This window comes from Boleophthalmus pectinirostris, unplaced genomic scaffold, assembly GCF_026225935.1.
Source record: "Boleophthalmus pectinirostris isolate CB_2022bp ecotype Guang Dong unplaced genomic scaffold, ASM2622593v1 HiC_scaffold_17, whole genome shotgun sequence".
NCBI lineage: Eukaryota > Metazoa > Chordata > Actinopteri > Gobiiformes > Gobiidae > Boleophthalmus > Boleophthalmus pectinirostris.
Genome location: NW_026571115.1, coordinates 38969582 through 38978986, shown reverse-complemented (window position 1 = coordinate 38978986; position 9405 = coordinate 38969582). Strand labels below are relative to the sequence as shown.

Sequence of the window (9405 nt, the reverse complement as noted above, 5' to 3'; positions counted from 1 at the left end):
GCCCCCGAGCCAAAAAGTTTGTCCACCCCTGGACTAGCGCCAGATCCACACGGACACTCAAACAGTGACTGCAGCACCCGACTCAGTTTTTTTAAATTGGATTGTTTTGTTTAATTATCATTTTTCTTATATCGTTTTTAGAATTTTTTTCTTATTCATTTTACAAATTTTTATTCGTATTTAAAATTTTGTGCTTCATTAAACTTTTACTGAAAAACAAAAAAAAAAATTGACATTTCTAAGGCACTTTATATCGATTAAGAGCCTCAATTTGACCAGTTTATCAGAGCTTGGTGTGCTCGCCGTGTTCTCAACTGCTGCACATGCTCAGTAGTGTGTCACATGGGGCTCGGTGGATTCAGGAGCCACAGATGCCCCGGGGCTGAAGGGGAAGTGGCAGCCCGTCTGTGCCGACCTCCAATAACTGTCACTCTCCTCGTTCACGCACATGTCGGCAAAATGGGTGAAGTGTCTTGCCCGAGGACGTGGCAGTGAGCAAAAACCTCAGCTCAAATGATTTCCTCTTTCCATCACGACTCAGTGGTGGTTGTGCTCTTTGCATCACAGAGAGGAAGTTGTGGGTTCAAGTCCTGCACTTTATAGTTTTGCTTCAATGATCTCCACAGTTGAGCCTTTCACTGCAGTAAAGGATCTTTGTGTTTCCAGAGACTCGTGAATATTTGTCACATACTTTGTGCGTGGCCGGGATTCTCTGAGACATGCTAACAGCAATGCATCATGGGAGGCCTGTCACCGGGCCTGACGAATGCTCATTTACCCGGAAAAGACACGGCAGTCGTCCGTCCACGTCTACACAGACATTTGTTTGACCCAGGACTAAACCAGAACTAAACCAGGACTGAACCAGGACTGAACCAGGTCTAAACCAGGACTAAACCAGGACTAAACCAGGGTCAGGTTTAGGTCTACAACAGAACTGAACCAGGACTAAAGCAGGTCTAAAACAGGATCAAACCAGGACTAATCTTCATCAGCTCCTCAAAATGTGAAACAGCCTCAAAACAGCAGAAAATGATCAGAAACGTTTGTATTTGGTTTGTGCTGTTTTGTGCTGTGACACTTTTCATTTGTGCCACTTTATTTCTAAAATGATTCATTATTATTTTGGTGTAAATTATATGACGTCATTTCCGCTCAGCTGACGACAGCGGCTTTAACCAAACTCCACAAAACTAAAAGTGTGTATCAAGTCTTTAATAACTTGATTTTGATTCATATTTTATAGAATGACACAGACTTTTCCACAGTCTAAGATCGTTTATCTTCACTATTTTTGGATTTGATTTATGATCCACATATACAATATATACAGTATAAACACATAAATCACACATTCACCATCTTTCATAAACACAGTGAAAGAACAAAAAAAGAATGGAAACATCAAATAAATGACAGTAGATCAAACCTAATAAAGGAAACTAAATGAAAAAGGCGTCAGAGACTGATTTGGGGGAGGACATCTACCTGTGGATTATGTCTTTGTACAAATGACTCAAATGGATTTTTTAAAGGAGAAGACGTGAACAGATTGAAAATAATGATTTAGTTTAGTTTTTTAAAAAAAGTTATTGACTTAGTTTATTTAGTTTTTTTAAAATAGTTATTAATTATTATTATTATTGATTATTTATTTATTTAGTTTATTATTAATTTGTTATGTATTTAGTTTATTTGTATTATTTTATTTTATTTATTTAGTTTATTTAGTTTTTTGTAGTTATTTATTTATTTTATTATTTTTATAGTTATTTATTTATTTTTGTTTTTTATTTAGTTTATTTAGTTTTCTTATTTATTTATTTTTTTTGTTTTTTTTTGTTTGTTTTTTGTAGTTATTCATTTATTTTTTTTAGTTATTTATTTAGTTTATTTAGTTTTAGTGATTTATTTGTTTTGTTTTTTATTAATATTTTTTTGTTTTTTGTAGTTATTTATTTTATTATTATTTTTTAGTTTATTTAGTTTTTCTTTTGCTTCTTTATTTTTTTTGTTTTTTTTATTTAGTTTATTTAGGTTTTTTGTAGTTATTTTATTATTTTCTGTAGTTATTTATTTAGTTTTTTTAGTTATTTAGTTGTTTTTTTTTTAGATTATAACATTTTTTTTAGTTATTTATTTTTTTTAGTTATTTAGTTTATTTAGTTTTTGTTTTAGTTTCTTTTTTTTTTAATTTTTTACTTTATTTATTATTGTTATTCATTTTTTTGTTTTTTATTTAGTTGATTTAGATTTTTTTAATTATTTACTTATTTTATTTTTTTAGTTATTTTTTAGTTTTTCTTTTAGTTATTTATTTATTTGTTTGTTTTTTATTTTGTTTATTTAGTTGTTTTGTTATTTATTTAGTTTTTATTCTATTTTTATTTATTTTAATTATGTATTTTATTTAGTTTTTTTTATTTTATTACTTTAGTTATTTTTTATTTTTTTAGATTTTATTATTATTATTATTATTTTTTTAATAATACATATATACAGTATTAACTGTAATAATATATAATTTCCGAAAAATACAACAGTAGAACTTTATACAAACCTCCACAAGAAAGTACATTTATATTCAACAATTTTCAAAAGAAGTTCAAAAGAATCATGGACAACAGATCAGATATTTTTAGAACAGCTCTGATCTTGACACTAAAATCTGTGTGTAATGTATGACATCCATCCAAACTCTTTGTTACATTTGGACCTTCAGATTTAAACACTTCAGTTTCATTTACACTTTTACACTTATGTTCTTTGGTAAAATCTTCAGGGGGACGTTGTTCTCTGTGTATAAATATGGACGTATCTCACCAGTGAAAGTGTCTGTGAACGTGTGCAGGTCAGTGTTTGTGTCGGGGTCACTAAAGGTCAGTGTTCCTCTGTCCAAGTCCAGCTTCACTCTGAGTCTCTGCAGACGCCTCACAGACACAAGTTTAACTGGGACTGGAGAACAGACTTCGTATTCATCATTATAGAACCGTATATACCAAAATCTACTCTCCTTTTTCTCCGCTCTCTGAACAAATCTCCTCACACCTACTGCCCAGTCTTCATTATCCCCGACCTCCACGTCCCAGCTGTGAGTCCCTGATCTAAACACTTCAGATCCAAGTACATTGTAATATTCATATCTCTCTGGATTCTGTGGAAGACTCTGTGTCTCTCCTCTCCTCACTGAGCTCAGATCTTCAGACAGGATGAGTTCAGGTCTGCTGTGTTTGGATCCAGAATGACAGGGTAGAACCTCACCAGTCTCTCCATGTTCCTCCAGATGTTGAAGCTCAGGTTGCCCACATGTTTGACCTGGTCTATCAAAGCTCCATGTTCCATCTTCTGCTCCTCCACCAGGGGGCAGCGCTGCACTCTCTCTACTGTAGACTTGTACTGTAGCAGGAGGGAGGTGTCTGTGGCCCTCAGCTGCTCCTCTGTCTCTCTGATGGTTTTGGACACAGTCTCCATGTCTCTGCTCACTGTGTCCATCTTGTCCTTCATGCTCTGAGTCTTCTGCTCCTCCTCCTCCCTCAGAGCCTTCATCCTGGTCTCTTCTTCCTCCGACAGAAACTGGTGCAGTTTGTTAAACTGGTCTCGGATCTGTGCCTCTGTCTGTCGAGCCTGGGCTGTGATATGAGCTGCAGCGTCTTCAAACTGCTTTTTCCTCTGGGTCAGAACCTGCACAAAGAGTCAGAGTGAATCAGAGAGAGCAGCCCTCTGGTGTGTGGGGCCCTGACACATTAGTGTGATGGAAGTGAGTGAACACAGTTTGATGATTGTAAATCAAAGTTCAGACTCAAAGAAAATGTGAAGTGAAGTGAGTGAGCAGAGCCCAGCCTCTGGTGCAGCAGTCTAAGTGTGACAGTGGTCTGTGTGAGCTGAGGGCCACAGGGTTCTAAAGGCTGTGAGAACACAACCAGGTGTCTGGGGAGAGGGAGGTCTGCAGAGGCTCCACATGGTCAAACAGTGGCTGAGCGGTTAGTGCTCCCTCCACTTAACAAGAGGGTCCTGGGACTGATTCCCGGACGGAGCGTTTCAGAGTGGAGTTTGCATGTTCTCCCTGTGTCTGTGTGTTTGGTTTGATCTGAATTTAGAACAAAAGAACTTCACTTAACCACAGTTACTGAGGTGAAGAGTCTGTACCTGCAGTTTGTCCTGCAGAGGTTTGATGGACGTCCTCAGATGTTTTCTCTGGTCCTCGGCCGCCTCCTCGATGGGACTGAACCTGTGATCTTTGTGAGTCCTGGAGTCTCTGCAGACCAGACACACCAGCTGCTGATGGTCCAGACAGAAGAGCCGGAGCTTCTCTGAGTGAAGGCTGCACAGAGGCTCTGAAGAGGTCTGCTCTCTCTGCTCTTTATACGTCTGCACCAGGTTCCCAGAACCAGGTTCAGGGGAGGTTCGTCTGCGCTTCTCTTACATCTTCTCTTACAAACTGGACAGGTCTTTATGTGTTTGTTCCTCCACCAGTTCTCCACACAGACTTTACAGAAGCTGTGGCTGCAGGACAGAAGCACAGGATCTCTGAAGAGCTCAGTGCAGATGGGACAGGTCAGGTCCTCCTCCAGCCTGGAAGCCATTTTGTCTCTACAAATAAAACCACAAAGACACAAAATGTCAGACACCTCACCACATTTTCAGACCATTTAAAGAAGAAGGACAGAAACATAAACCACAGACAAACACAAAAGCCGACGATAAACCTTCAGGACCTCCAGCCTCTTTCTCTTATTATTATTAATAATAATATTATTTCTGTTCTTCTCTGGAGCCTTTTAGAACAGATTAAACACACACACATTTCATACCTGCTGGAGTCATGAAGGTTGATTTGATTTGTTCTTTTTTCTTCATCTTGTATTAAGTTTATGAGTTGAATCTGAGCTGCCATTTCCTGTTTTATATTCCACAGTCTGGGTCCATCCCCCACTGCTCTTCTCCGTTCACTTTCTGTGCTGTTGTAACAGAAGTCTCTTTACACTCCCATAGACTCTACAATATGACTTTATAAAGTCTTTTTATTGGGGCTGTTGTGATAACAGCAAAACTGAATCACTGTGGTTCATGTTGTGTCACCGCCAACACCACACGTGACCAACGTGACCCGACCCAGAGTCCTGCACCCGCCCACACCCGCGCAGTCCAGCACCGCACCCGCCCGTTAACCCGTGATTATATCAAAGTCAAACCCGCACCTGCCCGGACCTGTTAACATTCCACCTGTTACCCTCCCGTGCCCGTGATAAATCACACACAGATTCAAATCTTTCTCACTGAAGCGTCCATCAGAATATGAATTAAAAAGTTACGACTTCAACAATTAAAATCACCAAATGAAATGAAACGGTTTCACTTTCTTCAGTACGAACACGAATTCACAGACGCGACTCGACTGTCATCACTGCACAGACTTTATTTACTGAACAGAAGAAACACTGACACGGACTAAACCAGGACTAAACCAGGACAGGACTAAACCAGGACTAAACCAGGACTGAAACCAGGACTGAACCAGGACTAAACCAGGACTAAACCAGGACTGAACCAGGACTGAACCAGGACTGAAACCAGGACTAAACCAGGACTAAACCAGGACTAAACCAGGACTGAACCAGGACTAAACCAGGACTAAACCAGGACTAAACCAGGACTGAACCAGGACTAAAACCAGGACTAAACCAGGACTAAACCAGGACTAAACCAGGACTAAACCAGGACTAAACCAGGACTAAACCAGGACTAAACCAGGACTAAACCAGGACTAAACCAGGACTAAACCAGGACTAAACCAGGACTGAACCAGGGACTAAACCAGGACTGAACCAGGACTAAACCAGGACTAAACCAGGACTGAAACCAGGACTAAAGGACTAGGACTGAACCAGGACTGAACCAGGACTGAACCAGGACTAAACTAAACCAGGACTAAACCAGGACTAAACCAGACTAAACTAAACCAGGACTAAACCAGGACTAATCTTGGACTTAAGAGAGAAAACCCCGAGCAGTTTGTCCACAAATCGCGATCGGGCAATTGCCGCGTTTACCTCCGTGAGGAGCAGAGCTGAGCCGCTCCTTTCTCCTGCGTCACCTCCGACCCAACCCCACACTGAGTCCTGTTTCAGTCCTGGTTTAGCCCTGGTTTAGTCCTGGTTTAGTCCTGTTTCAGTCCTGGTTTAGTCCTGGTTTAGTCCTGGTTTAGTCTTGGTTTAGTCTTGGGTTAGTCCTGGGTTAGTCTTGGTTCAGTCTGTGGCGTAGGCAGTGCAAAAATTTGATATAATCTCGGGTTAAAACCACTTACCATCCACCCGCCCGCCGGCGGGCGATTTTCCAATAAAAAATGTTCACTCTGTATATTCACCTTCATTATTGTTTTCACTACTGGCCATACATCGTTTGAAATCTTAATTTATCAATAAAACAACCATATCATTCATTTTATGTCGTACAACGAGTCCGAATTTATGTGAATTTAAAAATTCACATCATAAACAAAGAATAAGATACGCGTTTCTTACCTTTGAGCGGTTCTGTCGGTCCAAAACGCGTTCAATCCATGAAAAGTTGTACTCAATAAATCCGTAATAATCCACAGAAAAAGAATATCAAGTTGTTTTTTCAAAAAATAATTCCATGTGGGGGAATAATCCAGAAAATCGTCGTCCGTATGAGTGGATGAATCCGTGAATTAAAATATTCTGTCTCTTCTCCGCCTCTTCTCCCGCGCTCTCACTTCCCTTTCTCTCCCGCTCTTGGGTGCGCTTGTTTTCCTCACACTCTTAGCTTTCAAAATGAGACCCTCCCCGCTGTTGTCGGTGGCGGGGTTTAGGTGGGACAAGCCGCTGAAGAAGCTAACGCACTCACGTACTTCCTGGCTTTACGCACGCGTCATCAGTTTGTTTACGGGAAATCTCTTCAGTCATTGGATCTTCCAGAAAGTGATTGACATATTGTTTTAGCCAATCACCAGAGCTTTCAAACGGTGGGTGGGACATTCAGATTGTATTGGAAACGGAGCCTGTGTTTATACGCGCAGCCGAGAGGAACAGGAGAGAGACACAGAGAGCAGTAGTAGTAGTAGAGCAGAACAGCCACTTGGAAGACAATTTTGGCTACTTTTAGTTTTCTTTCTTGAGAAAACATGCCTAAAGCTCAGAAGAATTAGTATTATAATAATAACAATGATAATTATAATTATATTATTATTATTATTTTGGCACAAATTTGGCAATCTTGTGCTGAATTGTCATTTTGTATACACAAAGGCTCACAGCATCAAAACCCTTTGTCCTAGAGATCTGAAATTCTACACAGTTGTTGCCAACAACTTGAACAATGAGTGTAGTGAGTCACAAATGCCTAGCATGAAGTATGCCCAAGCTAAGGCCTTTATTTTTTTCTATTTTTTTTTTTTCGAAGCAAAAAAATACAATTTTTTTCAAATTTAATTGACTGTACTGTAGGTTAGGCAGCACTCACAGTCTTCATGTACATATCTACAGAAACTAGAAGGCCTAAGCTTTAAAATGGTGCCTCACACAAGCATGTGGGTTCTAAGGTTTTCTTTTAATAAGCTATGGCATTTGGGTATGTCTTACCATTGTGCACACACCAAAATGAGGCGGGTGGTAACAGGTTAACTGGCAGGTGCGGTCCTGTCCTGGCGGGTGCGGTCCTGTACTGGACTCTGTGCTGTCGGCTCCATTATGGAATAAATGAATCTTCAGTTTGTTACATAAAGAAGGAGGAAAATAACAAAAGGACGACAGCAGCAACAAGTTTGAAGAAGGAAGTAAAAAGTGTTGCACCTGTCGATCCTGTCGGAGAAAAGTGTATAAAGTTTGTGCTGAGGTTTTACAGACTTAAAACAGATAGAATAATTGTAAAATATAAAGTTGATACTTCGTGGATTTCAACTATCGCAGGTTATTTTTAGAACATAACTCCCACGATAAACGAGGGACACTGAACTCTCACCTCAACCTGTGCACATGGACTCACACTTGTCCCGACCGGGACGGAAAACTGACAATTTCTTGTCCAAGTCGTTGTTAAATGTGCTTTTGTGTTTCAGTGTGTTTCAGACTGACCGACTGTTTGTGTCTCGCTCCTTCTGAGTCACAGACGCTACGAGAGACGCTCAGTTTAATGAACGATACTGAAAACCTGGACATTTGCATCACTTTATAAAAAAACCCAGACGCCCAGAACAGGACACAAAACACGGACATGTCCAGGGAAAAACGGACGTTTGTTCACCCTGGTTTATTAGTTGAATCTGAGCTGCCATTTCCTGTTTTATATTCCACAGTCTGGGTCCATCCCCCACTGCTCTTCTACTTTCACTTTCTGTGCTGTTGTAACAGAAGTCTCTTTACACTCCCATAGACTCTACAATATGACTTTATAAAGTCTCTTCACTCACCACAGATCAGTGCAGTCCTCACAGCTCCAGCACAAGCCTGGAGTTTCTTTGGTCCAGTTGAAATGGTGGTTCACACAGAACCTTCTGCCTCCGTGTCTCTGAACTGAACTGAACATTTCCTGGTTTTGACTCTGACTTGATGCTGTCATGTGACTTTTGATGCTTCTAAATTTGGGCATGTTTTATAAGATCGAGCTGTGAACTAAAAAAGGTCTGTTTTTAGAAATGAACAACATGATAATGGTTTGTGGTTTAAATCTCACAGGAGTCAGTTTTGTGTGTTAAACCTGCAGCCCGAACAGAAACTGTTTTTCCATTTAACTTTAGATTCCAAACATCCTGAGACTCTGGCGCCCCCTGCCCCTGACACACACACACACTGCAGCTGCCTCAGGTTTAGTTTAGTTTAGTTTATTCAGATCCCCATTAGCTGCTGAACATCAGTAGTTATTCTTCCTGGGGTCTCCTCAGATTCATTACATAAAAATTGGAATGTAACACACACACACACACACACACACACACACACACACACAGACACACACACACACACAGACACACACACACAGACACACACACACACACACACATATAACAAGACATGAAAGCTCAATGTATAGGAAAAATAATAAAATGTAAAAATAAACAATTACAACAGATATCAATAATACATAAATAAACAAACTAATCACTGTGTAAAAAGGAACAGTTTTCACTTTTTTTTAAATAGCTTTTTGTTATTTTCAAACAACAAAAATGCTGGCAGTGTGTTCCATGCAACCATGGCTCGATAACCAACAGTCCGCTGCATTTGATTGGTTCTGCACACAGGAAGTACACCACTTATATTTTGACTTTGACGTGTATCTGAGAAAAACACACATTTGCTCTAAATTATTTGTGGAATTTTAGTTAAAATGATATTTCTAATCAAAGTGAATAAATGATATTGAGTGTGTATTTTACAGTCAGTCAGG

The 9405-nt window shown here is 39.6% G+C and overlaps 1 pseudogene; it reads right to left on the bottom strand.

Moving 5' to 3' along the window:
* Window positions 1-2535: 2535 nt before the first annotated feature.
* On the bottom strand, window positions 2536-5444 carry LOC110164366 (E3 ubiquitin-protein ligase TRIM35-like; annotated as a pseudogene).
* Window positions 5445-9405: the final 3961 nt, after the last annotated feature.